The 16,547-nt window shown below is 33.3% G+C and overlaps 1 non-coding gene across 1 annotated transcript; it reads left to right on the top strand.

Moving 5' to 3' along the window:
* Nucleotides 1-12,645: 12,645 nt before the first annotated feature.
* LOC112478837 lies at nt 12,646-12,752 on the top strand. Its single transcript, XR_003045967.1, has one exon. It is a non-coding gene; the product is annotated as a U6 spliceosomal RNA (small nuclear RNA).
* The last annotated feature ends 3,795 nt before the right edge of the window (nt 12,753-16,547 follow it).

A 16,547-nucleotide genomic window follows, 5' to 3' on the forward strand; every position in this document is an offset into this window, starting at 1 on the left:
TTTGCTCTTTTTTCTCTTTCAAGGAGTTGAGTTTGCACTAAATGATGTAAACTTTTAGCCAGTTCCTTCTTGGGACCAGTCATAATTATTTGTAACAACAAGCCAGGTTTAGTTATGCCACCTGAAACCGTGGAGCAAAGGGAAACTGACTGGCCCATCCTAGATGCCTGACTCTCATAAACATCATGATCTAAACCAACAGAACTTATTGAAATACAAGTAATTTTTAAAAGAATAATCAGCATGTTATCTTTATGCAAAAACCAAGTTATTAACGTCATGTTAATTCATTTAAAAGTAAGGGACACATTTCTATATGCACCAGGAGAAAATTGTCCACGCTGAATTCAAATTAAGTATTGCAAGTCTCATGTTTATAGATATTGTCTTAATTACAAAAATTGCCAGGAACCAGTCTTTGATCTAAACTCATCAGCCTGCATTGAATTCTAATGTAATTTGCTTCCTTCATCCCAAAATGACCAATTTGTGCTGCAGCATGACCTTTTAATAATGTGACCTGAAGTAACTGATCAAACAAAATTTGGTTTGTTTGATGAGCAGATACAAAAATAGTGCAGTAGTGTTTTTATCTTGAAAAGAGACAAAATGCCTTTCAGTTGACCAATTTGCCTTAGATACACCTACTTTTCCAGAGTCCCAGAATCTAAGCAGTTAGTGGTACTGAGAATCAAAGGTCCAAAGAAAAAGTATCTAATCATAATAATTATATGACTATAAGGAACAAAACCAAGGCCACATCTATAGTATCATGTAGCTTTGGACTCCATTTGAAACAGGCATCGATAAAGCTATTTTTAAAGTCAATATACTCAGATCCCCAAGCAGAATTATATCACTCCCTTCCTCTTCAATCTTCTCGAATATCATTATGTAAGGAATTTTACTTCTTAGGGTTACTTTCAAGGTATTCAGTCATTTGGTTTTATACTGATTTTGAAGGTAAAAAAATTTCTAGAAGGTTGGACAGCTGGGGGGTGGAGGAAGGAAAAAAGGGATGCCAAGTACTGAAATTGCTTTTTCCCTAAAATAGAATATGATCTTGTCAATGTTGAGTTGAGCACAAGGTAAGAAAGCCCAGCTGTCTGTAATTTTTTCTATTGAAAGCATAAATGATTGAATACGTTTTTCCTGGAAACTGATGAGAATGTAAATTATAAAAGTACTGGGATGCAGCAAAAATTTTAGATTCTCAGATCTAAAATATTCCTAGTTTTCTTACACAGAGTCATTGACAGGTGATTGTCACCGCCCACCATACCCCAGAGACAAGAGTGACATTCTACAAGGGAAATTAAGTTATTGTAAAAGTATTTTGTGTTCTTTGTTTAAAATAATAATGATGATAGTATTAACAATGAAAATAATAATAATAACAATAATAGTAATAAGGAACTTAATCAAAATTCATGGTTTTAGTTTTTTATGTTCTTATAAGTTTATAGTCGATTCAGAGAAGCCCTACTCTGCATCATCTCTGTCTATATTCTTTGTATCATATCCTTTAGTGACACTGTTTCACTCTTCAATGTTCATTCAAGCTGTTGCCTCCACTTTTAATGTCCTTCTCTCCTTGCTTCATAATTATATATCACTTAAATTTCAAGATTTCCTTAAAACGCTGCTTCTATTAAAAAGCTTTCTTTCTGTAGCACTTTGACTTTGCCGCTACTCCTTCGTTTATCTCGTTTTCCTGGTGCAAAGTGAGCTGATCCCATCGTCATTTCTCCGCCCTCACAGTTGCTGCTATAGAGCTGCCTTACTCTGGGAAGTTAACTAATTATGTTTGCAATGGTGGGATTTAATGGGCCACAATACATAGGAGCATTTTTCATTGCAACAGGATCCTTCTGGACAGAGGTAGCTCCCAGAAGTAAGACCATGAAAATGCATTTCAGGGGATGGAAGATGATAACCATGAAGATTTTTAAAAACCATTTTAAAGTATACGATTCAGTGATTTGTAATATATTCACGATGTTATAAAATGCTCACCACTAATTTCAGACATCCCCAAAGAAACTCTCAACCTCTCAATTTGCCCCTCACCTCTGGCAACCACGACTTTCTGTGTCTATGTATTTGTCTATTCTGGATATTTTATATAGATGAAATCACATACTACATGACCTTTATGTCTAGCTTCTTTCACTTAGCATCATGTTGTCAAGGCTCATTCATGCTGTAGCATGGACCAGTACCTTCTTCATTCCTTTTTGTGGCTGAATAATATTCCATTGTGCAGGTATTCTGCGTTTTTTAAATATCTATTCATCAGCTGAAGGACATTTAAATTTAGACTTTTGGGCTATTATAAATAGTACTGATATATGAACATTCTTGTACAAGTTTTTGTGAGAACACATGTTTTCAATTTTCTTGAGTATAATCATAGGAGTGAAATTGCTGGGTCATAAGGTGATTCTGTGTTTAATTTCTTGAGGATGTGCCAAATCGTTAGTTGCACTTCATTTTACATTCCCACCAGCAATGTATGAGGATTCCACTTTCTCTACATACTCACCAATACTGTGAAAAATTACATGATCTTAAATCAAAATTTTTTCCTTTATCGGAAAATACTGTTATGAGGTACATAGACAATATTGATGAAGAGTTGAAAAAGCAACTAATAGATCAGGTTATTTAGTGTGGAAGTTTGCTATATATTTTTAACAGGTCTTATCACAGAAAATTTGATAGATGATAAAATATTGAAATTATTTTTTTTGTGAACCTCTCAAAAGTATATGCATCGGATAAAATTTCAATGGTAAATGATTCTTTCAATTAAAAAAAAAAAGCTTTAAGAAAAAGGCATGTAAATGTAACCACAGTAGACTAGTTCCCATGACTACATGTAATTTTTTAATAAGTGGAAGATGAGTTTGAGAAAATAGTATCATACATGAAATGCATTTACTGCATTACTTTTATGCAAGCTATTACAGGAAGGAAAATAAATGCAGCAATGCACAAAATGTTCACTATGTCACTATTATTAATTTAAAAAATCAAAATCTTTATACAGAGTAAAATCTTTAAATACCTTACAATGAGAAGAGATGTGACCTTGAACATCACTGATATTACTTAGAAACGTGGTGGCTGCTTTGTAACAAAATATTTAAGAGTTGAACTTACACATGAGCCACACGTTTTGTATTTTAGAAAAAAAAAGTTTTCCAAAATGTGGAAATTTTCTCATGTAACGATTTCAGGCAAATGTTAAAGATAATACCTGACCCTTCAAACAGTGAATGGGAAAGTTGCTGAGTTTTTGAAATAAATTTGTGTTACGGAGTAAAAATTTTTAATAAGACTTCTTGATGATATTTCTTGCTGAAAATAAATGTGTGTCACTTATAAAAATATTTACATGTTTAATATTAGAATTAGAAAGTTTAACATATTTGAAATTCTTCTAAATGAATGTTCCCATAGTTGTTCAATTTACTTGTTAAAAATATTAAAAGGCAGAGTCTTCTGATTAGTTTAAAAGTACTTGGGATTAGGGAAAATAAAATTTTACCAGATAAATTTCAGTAAAAACATTCACAGAATTTGTAGATGTGATTGAAATAATTGTACCATGATGTGGTAAGCATAATTTACAATATTTCTTTAGTTTAGATATAACCTTCTCATTATGATGTCTTTTTCACCTACTACAGTTATTAAGATCAATTATTTATATAAATGGAAATAAGATCTGAAACTTTCATTTGTGGATACAAAGTGTTTTACTAGATTTTCAAAATTAGCAAAGCATTCTTTATTTTAGTTTCTATGAGAAACACAATTTTTTAAATAATTAATAAATAAAACAAATTTTGAAATATTTTACCTTCCTAATTTAATTTCTATTTTTACATATTTTATAATACAGTAAATCATTAATACAATAGCATATGATTTACTAATAAATATGCTCAGGTAAATTTTCTGCAATATGCAAAACTACGTATAACCATTGATTTAACTTTTGTTTTTGGTGTGAATACTATACTTCAGCAGCTAAAAATACTGGGTTCTCTTTTCTTACATTAAACTACATTAAAGCTGTTATGAGGAATATTTTTATCTCATATTTATTTTAAATTATCCGTTTCTGGGAAAATGTTGAAACATTATTTTGAATTAAACCATGTTTGTTTCTGACACATTCTTACCCTTTATTTGGATTAATATATTGAAAATTTTCTCATATCATCCCAAATTAGTTCACATCTGGTCCCCCTTTTCCATTTTAAGCTAACCAGAATTTGTTTCTCTGAAAATGAGTTGTTGTAAGTTATGCTGGAAATACAGATAAGACAGCCTAGAATAAGTTGCATGCATATGCAATAGAGACTTTTATGTAGCACAGTTAAGAGGACAAAAGCCAAGGCACATATTTTGCTAGGTAATTGAGTTTGAATTGTAATTTTTTCTTAAAACATAACTTTGTTTGAATTTAAAAAGTCAGGGGCAAAGTATTTCATCAATACAATTTGGAGTCAGAGTGGAACAGACTGCATCAACTTCAACAAGGGCTAGCGTGAACACTTCCCAAATCTATAATTAGATAATGATCATGGTGATAGGAGTTATGATAGTATCAGTAGTAGAAGTGCTGATGACAGTGGTTGTAATAATAATAGTAACGATTTGAGCACAATTTTAAATACCTTACATATAATTATCCATTTAATTCTCACAACAACTCCATGAGGTTGGTACTAGAATTGCGCTCAGTATACAGATGAGGAAACCAAAGCTCACAAATGTAAACGACTGGCCTCCAAATTCACCCCCCATGAGTGGAATAATAAAGATTCACACCAGAACCTGTAGGTTGAGGCCACACTCAACCACAGCACTACATTCAGTGCAGCAAGGGCAGAGTATCTGTTACGCAGGAACAGTTAAACAAAAGGGCCCACGAGACTCTATAGGGTATATTTAAATAAGGCTTTAGCACAACCGAAGGATGGTAAAGGGATGTATTTTCAACAAAAGGTGCTGTAGCAATGTATTAACTATGGTGCTGGTCAATGACTGGTTAAAAATAATTTTGAACACTATTTTATACCATGCAATAAGGCATGACAGGAGAAAGAAAGCAGAAACAACCACAGAGAGACCCAAAACCTGCCAGATGCCATTTCTCTGGTCCTTCTCTTCTTTGGATTATGAACCACCATGATATGCGTGATGTATCTCAGTTTAATGGGAGCCCAGGCATGAGTTAGTTGCAGAATCTTTTATATAATAATATGTTGCAAATTTGCTAAATCGCTTATAATTTCTAGTAGCTTATTGGTAGAATTCTTAGGAGTTTGTACCTACGCAATATTATTATCTGTGAATAAAGGTGTTTTATTTCTTTTCCATCTGTAAGCACTTATAGTACATAATGTATATAATATATAACATATATAATAGTAAACATTGACATAAGAAATTTCCAAACCTGTAAACAATTTTTATGAGTTTATTTAAGCCAAACTGCTAACATATGCCAGGGAGCAAGTTCTCAAATGCTCCAGAGAATGATGGTTTTGCAGCTTCTCTTATGCATTTGAAATGAAGGAGGGGACCTAACAAAGACTGGAGACAGTAAGGCGGGGATTGGATTACAGGACAGTTGACAAGATTCTGTGCTCTCTTGAGGGTGGTTATGATTTATTTCAAAGATCTGTTAACCTAGATGCACAGAAACAATGGGCAGGGCTTGCTTAAGGCAAAGATAAGCCTTTTACTAAAAATTATGCACCTGATGTGTGACTACCCACCATGACCGGCCTGGTTAGGAATTTATGATCAGATCACTCTGTGAGGTTACTTTCCATAGAACCCCTTTTTTTCATTCACAGTATAATGTATAAAAGATATCTAACATATAATGTATATAATACATTATATTTAATATGTGGTATAATAGATATAAGAATATAATATGTAGTACATGATATATTGTATGTAATGTATATAATACTTTATATGCTATAACTGATATAATATATATAATAGTATATGTATATGTGTATACTGTAGCTGAAAGAGGCTTAATTGTATGGAAATAAGGAAGCTATGAAGAAAGCTATGAAGAAAGCACTGGCCAGCAAAATGGGGGCTGGGGTAGGGTCAGATAAAAACATGCTGAAGGCAAGTTTTCAGTTTTGATCATCAGTATACTTTCAGTGGTTATGACTTCTATCCATTTTTTTCTTTTCATAATTTAAACCTACTATGCAATGCAGTGCAAAAGTTTAAAAGGTAAGTGGCCATAGTTCTTTGACCCTTCAACTTTCGTTACTCATCTATAAATACTAGATAGTGAGATACAAAAATGAATAATGTGCAGTTCCTGTACTTATATCACTTTTCTCCTGTTCCCCATCCTGGGCTGTGACATTAGGGTGGATCTGCTCCTGACAGTGACTTAATAGGATAAAGCCAACCCTCACACTCCAATCACATGGCATGGTTTGCATATAAACATGTGACCCAATTTGGTTCGTGTATAAACATGTGACTTGCTGGACATCCGGTTTGTATGTGTGCTTCATTTTTCTTCTGTAGGAGCTACCATAATAGATGCTCCCCTTCCGGGTGGTGTGGGCAGTGCTACCACAAGGGAGGATGGCTCGATTAGAGTGACCTGGAGGAAGATGCTGGAAGGATGATAGGGAAACAGAGCTGGAGCTCTGGTAACACTCTGCACTTATTTATTTGTTTAAGCCTAGATAAATTGAAATTCAGAAGGTGTGTATCCTGGTGTACATCTGCTGATGTGGTGGTTTGGGAGAAAATAAGGCTAGAAAGGAAGGTTGGAGCTAATAAATAAATAAATTTGAATATACTAAAAGTTTTCCTCTAAGCATTATGGAGATGTGTATGATTTTTTTATGTGAGGGACAAATATTTTTTATGACAAATGGCAAATTATATATACTTCTGCACTTAGAGATAAAGGAGACCTACATTTTGGATAGCTAACATCCTGAAAGTTTTAATATGCAATATAGTCTCTGTATAATCATAACAAAAAGTGTAATCAATTGAACATTGTCAAAGTTAATTGCAATCTGAATGGTCCAGAATGCCGTACTTCATGTCAAATTTAATTTGAATCTTTTTAAAAGGTAAGTCTGGTTTTCAGTTAGTTTGAAGTCTTCCCCAAAGCATGCTTTTCCGGCTGAAATCTTTTCATTGTGAACAGGAATAAAATTTGCTTGACATAGCCAGATCAAACACATCACGATTGTACCTGACATCCAAGAAATTTAAACTGACAAGAGTCTCTTTAAAGAATCATAGAAAAAGAAGACTTTAAACTAGGGATGTTGCCAATAGACACTGGTATAATCTTGGACATGATAGGGGAATTTTTCATTTTTAAACATCTTCTTTCTCATATACCTGGTTAGGGAACTAGGGCTTCTCCTCTTATTTAGAGTTTCTTCAAGAGCTTTACGTGCCCAAACTAATAAAAGCAGATGCAATGAGCTAAAAACACATATAGAGTTATACAACCCATTTTTTTTGGCTTTATTTTTTATCATTAAAGAGGAATCTGATTATATTCTTGCCTAAATGAGAATAAAAAATAAAAAATAGACACAAGTATATATACCATATTATTTTAACTTTACTTTCTATAATTAAAGATGAAGTTGATTCTCTCCATTTCAATGAGAGCTAAACTTGTTTCTCTCCACTCTTCTACATAGTTTTAATTGACATTATCATCCACGCAGCTGGCATGCTGAAAGATCACTCACTTCATTATCCAATCACTTAGTAAAGTCTTTTTCTTGTATATGCAACATATTTAAATTAGTTCATTTATGTCCATCTCTGCCACTTCCTCAGTCCATATAATTATTTATTAACTAATATGCTAATCATTAGTTATGTTCACTAAGTATTTTAAACTGTCCGTTTTTCAGGACTTGTCAAAAATGTATTTCACCACTTCATTTCAAGTTAGGTACCTGACTTCCTTTGTCTAACAAAATGCTAGTGGAAATAATGTGTTACTTTCTCTTGAAAGCTTTAAAAGTCAATACACAAGTTTTTCATCTTTCTTTTTTATGCCTTCACAACTAAAGAAGCTCAGAGATGGAGTTTTCCTCTGCCTGATCCAGGGACAATGACATGGGTCAGAATCCCCCAGTTGACCCTGAATGACCACGTAACTCATTTGGTCAATGAAATCTGAACAGAAACGGCATCATTTCCCTCCAGGCTGAGACTAGTGAGCCTTCTCTTTTCCTTTCCACTATTACTTCAATAAATGACCATGAAACCATACATTAAAAAGTTGTTGCTACAGTACTGTAGCAATCTGTGTCTCCAAGTCACTGCGTACCCAAGTGAGAGGCCTAATTTACAATGGACCTTGAATAAGTAAGAGATAAATCACATAATGATAAAATGTCCAACTCTTTAGAATGATTTAAAAATTCTAAACTTAAATAGATCTAAGAAAATCAAAATGCGTAAAGCAAATATAGATAAAACTACAAAGAGAAGTTTCCAAATTCATTATCATAGTCACGCCAAGAATCACCTTAAAAACAAAAGCACAAATTAGTGAAGAAATTGAATGTCTGAACAGCACAACCAGTAAGCTTGATTTAATGGGCCTATACACAACCCCTCACGCAACAATTAAAGAACCCATATTCTTCTCAAGCATTCAAGAAACAAGCATGAAAACTGAGCATGTACATGGTCATAAAGCAAGCCCGGAGAAATGTCAGAGGTTAGTATTATACAGACTCTTGCAGAGCACAGAAAAAATAGAGAAAACAATGCTCTCTTCAGTCGTGAGCTGGCTTAACCTGGAACCTTAATAATAGCTGAAGATGACCAATGAAAAGGCAAACAATACACACATCAACTTATTTCTAAACTCCTTGGCAACATACGAACACAGCAAATCTAGGAACTTATAGACAACAAAATCAAGTATCATGCCCGAGACAGGTATATTATTGGAATACAAAGGTTATTTTAAAAAGACCTATAAATGACATTCATCATAGTAAGAGATGAAAAGAAAATAACGTTATTTCTAAAGGTATAGAAAAAGTATTTGATGAATTGTAGCATCCATTCATGATAAAAATTAGTAATTTAGGAAGAAAAGGAACCTACTTAATCTAAATTATCTACCAATACTCTACAGCAAAAATCTGTTTACTGTTGAAAACTTTCTCGTTTGATCAGGGACAATCAAAAATACCAAGTATCAACCATATCTAGTTTATATTTTACTGGACATATTAGCAAACCCAGTAATATAAGTTAAACACACAAACCACAAAAAGATATATGGTTAGTCAAGAAAACAATGAAACTGTCAAAACTGTCATGATCACATACGATGGAATTCTTTTCATAGGAGACAAAATATCATTTACAGAGCATTATTAGAATTAATGTGTCTAGCAAGGAGATTGGATATAAGATCAAAATACAAAAATAAATTATATTAATGCTTACTAGCAGCAATGACCAACCTTGCACTCTCAGCCAAATCTTGGACTTGCTACTCAGTAGTCTGTTGATGAAGCCAATTTATTTGTAATCCTCTATTAGATTACTTATTGTTTTCCCAATTATGACATCCTGGTATATATAGAAAATAATAACATTTGTTTAGCAACCTAGGGTAATGGGCAAGTCTCCTCTTGGTTCTGGAAGGAACCAGCTCAGAATCATTTATGGCATATGCTCTTTCATATTGAGAGACCAATTTGAAACTTACAAAGTGCTTTCATTGACATTTCACAGACATTTGCTCTAACACATAGAAATATGCTGTTCTCCCCAATGAAGTTATTTTTAACAGACCTGATGAAAATGGTTATTCTGCACATGTATATCTGTCATGTGATATGCTCTCCTGGCAACACAGCCTATTTAGAGTTGACTGAAAAAGCTTGTAGTTAATCTCTATTGTAATATTAAATTGACTCATTAAACCATTAAGTTGCTCCCCAAAATATTTTTTGTTTCGCCATTTATATGAAAGACAATGTTCAGACCAGTTTTAGTAGTAGTCGCAATATGAATCAGGTTTGGAATGCTTTTTTAATCTCAAGACCTGTAAAATAAGATTTCTAATTTCAGTATTGGTCAACATTAGACAGTTTCTGGATGGAATAGGAAATCATATAAAAGTTTGCCAATTATTTTGGAAACTTTGCTGTTTTTAAAAATACAACTGCACATTTTCTTTTTCGAACTAGTTTTGTCTACAAGTATAAATGTGAACACTACTTTAAAAAAGAATATGATTTGTATTTTAATACCACTTCAGCCATAACTTGAGGTAGAGTAGATAGATAAAATATTAACGTGGAAAAGATATACAAACTCAGAACTTAAACTTATGCCATTTGTAAAATCAGTTTCCTCCATCCTTCCTCTTGCATTTCTTACCATTCAAAGGATTTCAACATGTTTGAGAGTGTTTTGTCATTAGGAGCTCAGAGACTTTGGTCTGTTTGCTTCATTTACCTGCTTATTTTTGGTCTCCATTTATCATTATTTTTAACAGTTGTCAGTGTTAAATGTGATTTGCCACATCAGCCAACTTATACAGCAAATGCAAATCCATTTGAATTTCACATGCAATTTCTGGACCTCCCAGTCATTTCAGTGTTGCTTTATCAGCATCATTTGATTTTTTTGCCATTAGGGACACTTCTCAGTAATTTTTTGTTTTGTTTTGTTTTAAAGGAAATAGAAAGGAAAACAAGCATGTTCAATTAGACACGGTCCTTCAGTGTTATACAATGAGAGCCCTTATTTAACAGTAACATTCTAGATTATGAATAAGACTTTGCTGTCCCATACAGATGATACAACGTAATTGGATTTTTGATTCAATTATGTCGTATTCAAATTTTGATCCAATTTTGGGAGGGTAACATGTGGAGAGAGTATGTATACGCGCATTCTTTAGGCTGTCTGCATGCTGCTCTGTTATAGCATCTAACTTTGTCTCTACCTTTCAGTTTACTTTTGCTTGATTTCATTTCTGAAAATGATAATTCAGACCATATTTCTTTATGACTATCCAAACACTATATCATTATTTAGAAATTTAGTTTTCTGTTTCGTATTTTGCTTTTTAGCATTATCTTTAAAATTTTAATAAGATTTAATATTTAAAAAAACCCTTTGAGCATCAAACCAAATCACTTTATCTCCTTTATCATAGATCACAGTTACATATGTTCATATAGGCATATTTGCAAAGCTGGGTGAAGTAAAACTGCATAGATATACTTTTTTTTTTTGTCCTCAATATAAGCAGTAGCAAACATATTTATTTAAAATCAAGGCAGAATATCATGGCTAAATGTGGAGGACTAAAGCTAAAATTGTATAATCTCTTAGTTCAAATATCTAAAATACCTAATAAAACTATCAGTTAGAAACACAAGCGACAGAAGTTCATTGGCAGTAACCTAATCATACTCCCTTATACCAGAAGCTTCAAAAATGTTGTCCAGTGAAAAGCAGCAACTGGAATCAAAATGGTTTGACTTCAGATCCTCCCCGCTTTGCCTGCCTCTCATCTCCCCCTACAGTGATATTCAGAGCTTGAACTGTTTGGGAGATGCAGTCTTTCCCTGGAGTGACTGTCACAGACTTCCTACACATCACTGGTCAGATGTGGCTGCATGAAGTCTGGGAGAGGGAAGACAGCAGCCCTGTGATTGGCTTCCACAGTGGTGAGTCTGTCTGGGACCAGGTGCCTCCTCTTCAGAATCAAACTGAGATTCTCTTAGCAAAAGTAGGGGCCGGATGTATATCAGGTATGGAACTCTGAGTCTATCACATTTATTTTCTCCTAATTAGAGAAGAAAAACCAGGTCTTTATCCCTTCACTCTTCATGCTATAGGAAATAAGAATGACTGCTGAGGAGAGAAGGGGAATATTGGAGAAATTAACAGCTAATATTCTATTACAGAATTATAGGGCTTATGGTCCCACATGGAACCGGAGAAATAATCTAAACAATATATATCTCCGTGGTGAGCTAAAAAATAAACTCCTCTCCACCCCCCACAAAATAAAGATATCCACATCCTCATCCTTGGAACCTTATGTGTCAAAAAAGAAAACGATTTTTGTAAACGCAGTTAAGAATCTTGAGATGAGGGATTATATTTTACTATCTAGGTGGGCTCTAAATGCCCTAAATTATAAATTCTTATAAGAGTGAGGCAGAGGGAGGTTATATGAGCACATGTGCGCACATGCACGCGCGCGCACACACACACAAACACACACACACACACACACATGTGAAGAAGGCGTTGTGTCTACCAAGACAGAGATGTGGTCACAAACCAAGGAATGCTGGAAGCCACCAGAAGCTAGAAGAAGTACCCTCCACACTCATGAGAGCACTCTGAAATGAGAAATCAGGATTTACCTAAACACACAGAAATATAATGTGCCATATTAGTAAAGAAGCATACATTCATTTATTTACCTTTTTATTGTTTCCCACTTTTTTCATAGAAAATCTGATTTCATTTTACTGAGAACACACTTTGACTTTATAAGATTATGCTTATAGTAAGAAAAATAAGTTCAAAAAAGGAAGAGTGCTCGCTTCAGCAGCACATATACTAAAACTAGAACTATACAGAGAAGATTAGCATGGCCCCTTCACAAGGATGACATGCAAATTCATGAAACCTTCCATATTTTTTAGGTGAACACACAATGTAAATATATATATGTCTTACTGTCAAAATGTACAGCTGAAACTTATCAGATTTTATTAACCAATGTCACCATAAAAAAATAAATTAATTTTTTTTAAAAAAGAAAGAAAACTTTTGAAAATATTAACACTTTCTTAATTAAGCAGATGAACTTTAAGCTAATAAGATGGTTAATACAGGTGAATAATGCCTTGTTACAATTTCTGCTACATGGCACTTTAAAGTCACTTACTAAATGTTCATAGCCTAATAACACTTTATGCATGTATGTGTATCTTTGTTTCATAAATAAAAAATTGATATAACATGAACTTCAGAGATTTAGAATCTCTAGTTTAATGATCCATATCTTTTCATGATATGAAAATATGCTTGGTGTGAAATAATTGCCTTGAAATAATTGCCTTAAAGTATTATCATAAAACGATCTTGTGTGCCACAGGTTGTAGGATTGAGACTGGCATTAGAAACACATGTAGTAGAATTTCTTATTCCAAGGATGTAGAGAAATTTCTTAATTTCTTACCCTGTCCCCAAATCTCTTTACTAAAACCTGAGATTTCTCTCTTAGAGCTACCTTATTTTAGTGGAAGTCTTTGTTAATTTGTTAAATTCAATAGCAGAAGGTAACATAGTGACTGTTATCGTAAGTCAAAGAATTTAAAACTTTCCAAATTACAGTTTCTTAATAAATAAATGTGTATAAATCCAAGAGTCCCGAATGGATCAAAAATATTTATAGAAGAAAGCAATAAAGAAAGGAGCAGGTAACAGTTGGTCAGAACAAAGAGGAAAAAACAAATTGAGAAGAATGGTAATGCTAAAAATAAGCTTCAGCTCTTCTGAAATTGTAACGGAGGGTTGAATTATAACCATGTGCAGTTCTATTCCAAGTTGATAAAGATCTTTAAGATCCTATAAAGATATGAACTATAATTGAATTCCATTTAATAGCTGAAGTATGTAACATGAGTCTCAGAACTATATAACAAATGAAACAAAAAATAAATTTATAGTTTTTGTTCTTTCCCATAATAAATGAATCTGTAATTTGGAGAGTTGTCTCTGCTCCTTCAATACATGTTCTTGCAATACACATGTCTGTAAGAAGCTTGGACTTCTTATAAATAAATTGTATATATTTGGAAATTAGGAAATGAGTGAGAATAATAGAGGACATTTAGCTTTTAAAAAATGCTTAGATACTCAGAGCGATGCCTGAATAATCAATCATATTTATTCAAGCATATGTATGGGATGTATGTATTGATTTATTTTTAAATAAGCAAACATATTGTCTACCTTGAATGTAATTTTGATGGTTTGACATTTTAGTGTCATTTTATGCCAAAGAATAAAAGCTATGAAAAAGACTTTATATTTATAAATAAATTTCTAGAATTGTACCTAGATATAAAGATAAAGTATTTGGAATTTGATATTTTAAAATGAGCAAATAATTTCCCTGAAATTTGGAGGTTATGTTACATTGCTAGTTATCTTTGAAACAGTGAAGCAGTTTGGATGTTTTTAATTATTACTCCTTGGGAATCTGTACCTAAAACTTTGTTCAGAGAAACTGTTGTCTGACTGCAAGTCTGAAGACTACAAGCATAAAACTGATGAAATGACCAAGAAATAATTGGAATACTCTAAACAGGTTTGTGTGCTGGTCTAAACACAAGAGGACAGCAGATGGTACTAAACTCTTAGCAGTGGAGGGCACTAGCTCTTAGCAGGGGTGGGAGCAGAAATTGAGTAGGTGCAGAATGAAACTCTTGGGAGAATTGAAGGTGGGATAAAAGTTATGCTCAGGATCAAAACTTTTAAGAAGTAAATGAGAAGCTTTGTTAAATCACGTGGGAGTAGAATCTGAAAGTTAAGAGATGAAAGTAAAGAATTTAAAGAGATTATAGATGACCTTGGCGACTTAGAGCCATTGAATTAAAGGAAGAGAATGGAGATAGATAGTAGATACAGAAGAGTGATTCTTTTTTTCTTCCAGCTTTATTGAGATAAAATTGGCATACAGTCATGCACTGCATAATGACGTTTTGGTTAAGGACAGACTGCTTACACAAAGGTGGTCTCATAAAATTACAACGGAGCCGAAAACTATCGCTCAGTGACATCATAGCCATTGTAAAGTCATAGCACAAGGCATTACTCACGTGTTTACGATGATCCTGGTATAAACAAACTTATGCAGTGTCAGTCATATAAAAGTATAGCACATACAATTACAGTAGTAAGCTATTCCATCTAGGTTTGTATAATTATACTCTATGATGTTTGTATAACAAAATCACCTAAGAACACATTTCTCAGAGGGCATCCTTGTTAGCAAGCAGCGCAAGACTATAACATTGTATAAGTTTAAAGTGTACAATGTATTGATTTGATACACTCATATATTGCAATATGATTATCTCCATCACATTACATAATTACCATTTCTTTTTCTGTGATGAGAACATTTAAGATTTACTCTAGTAGCAATTTTCAGCTACCCACTACAATACTGTTAATTATAAACACAACGGTGTGCATCAGATCCCCAGAATTTATTCATCTTCTAACTGAAAGTTTGCATCTTTTGGCCAACAGCTCCTTAGTCTCTGACCCAGAATCCCTGATGACCACCGTACTACTTTCTATTTCTATGAGTTCAGATTTTTTAGATTCCACATACAACTGATTTTTATATAGGAGGCACAGTCCTCTAATAGACTATCAGAATTTCTCGAGAAAGGAGAGAGGAATAAAATCACCTGTATGCATTGATAAATAATATTCAATAAAATTTCATGTGAGAAAAAGTTGAGTGAAGTTGATATAGAGAATATGTTGGACATGCTTGGAAAGTCAAGCACTAAATAAGATGTTTAATAGCCAGAGAGGATGTATATATGAAATAATTACTTTGAACAGTGCAATATTGCTGGCATTAGCTACTTCCGAGCAAACATTTTGCTGATATGTTTATTAATGAATGTGAAATGCATTGTGCTTCCTCACAAGAAGTATCTATATAAAATCCCTGATATTGCAGTGGATTTATTGTTATTAATGGTTCAAACAGGAAAAAAGTTCATTTCAACTCCCATTTGCTATTGAGTGAGAAAGCCGATCTGTTTAAAACTGTATTATGATTGAGTGGTCATAGCTGAGAGAACTGATTAGGCACTACTTCAACATGGGAAATGAAGAATTCATTACCTTAATATTCTGCTAAAAGGCCTTTTGAGCCCTTTTAACCAGCACTAAGTTATCACGGTGATGGCAAAAGTTAATGGTGGTTTGGGTGAGAATTTTGACCTAAGTTTCTCAAGCAGCTAACAAGGTTATTCTGTCAGAGACTTGGATCCACAGCTTTTTGGAGCATACAAGGATAAGGACTTTTAAAAAATATATTAGAGACTTAAAACGGAAGCACCTCCTTGGCCTTTCAGAGGACAGACTTGTCTTTCAGTGATCTTTGGAGCTCGAGTGTATAGATTGAGTAATTCGCTGTGCTTTCTTTTATGAGTACTGTGCTTTAGATCATTCACTCTTTGAAAAAAGGCATTTATTTTGATGCCTCATCATGACATAAAAAAAACGCTGTACAGCAAATACTTTTTCTTTCACTTATTAAACCCAAGTTTATTCTTCATTTCACATGCAAATAACATAAATATATTCAAGATTAAAAAGCCCAATTCTCTCTATTACCTTCTTCTCTCTCTCCTCCTTGCCTCATAGAAAATGAAGAAATATTTTATAAAACAAAACTAAAC

This window comes from Pteropus alecto, unplaced genomic scaffold (genome assembly GCF_000325575.1).
Source record: "Pteropus alecto unplaced genomic scaffold, ASM32557v1 scaffold22, whole genome shotgun sequence".
Classification (NCBI taxonomy): domain Eukaryota; kingdom Metazoa; phylum Chordata; class Mammalia; order Chiroptera; family Pteropodidae; genus Pteropus; species Pteropus alecto.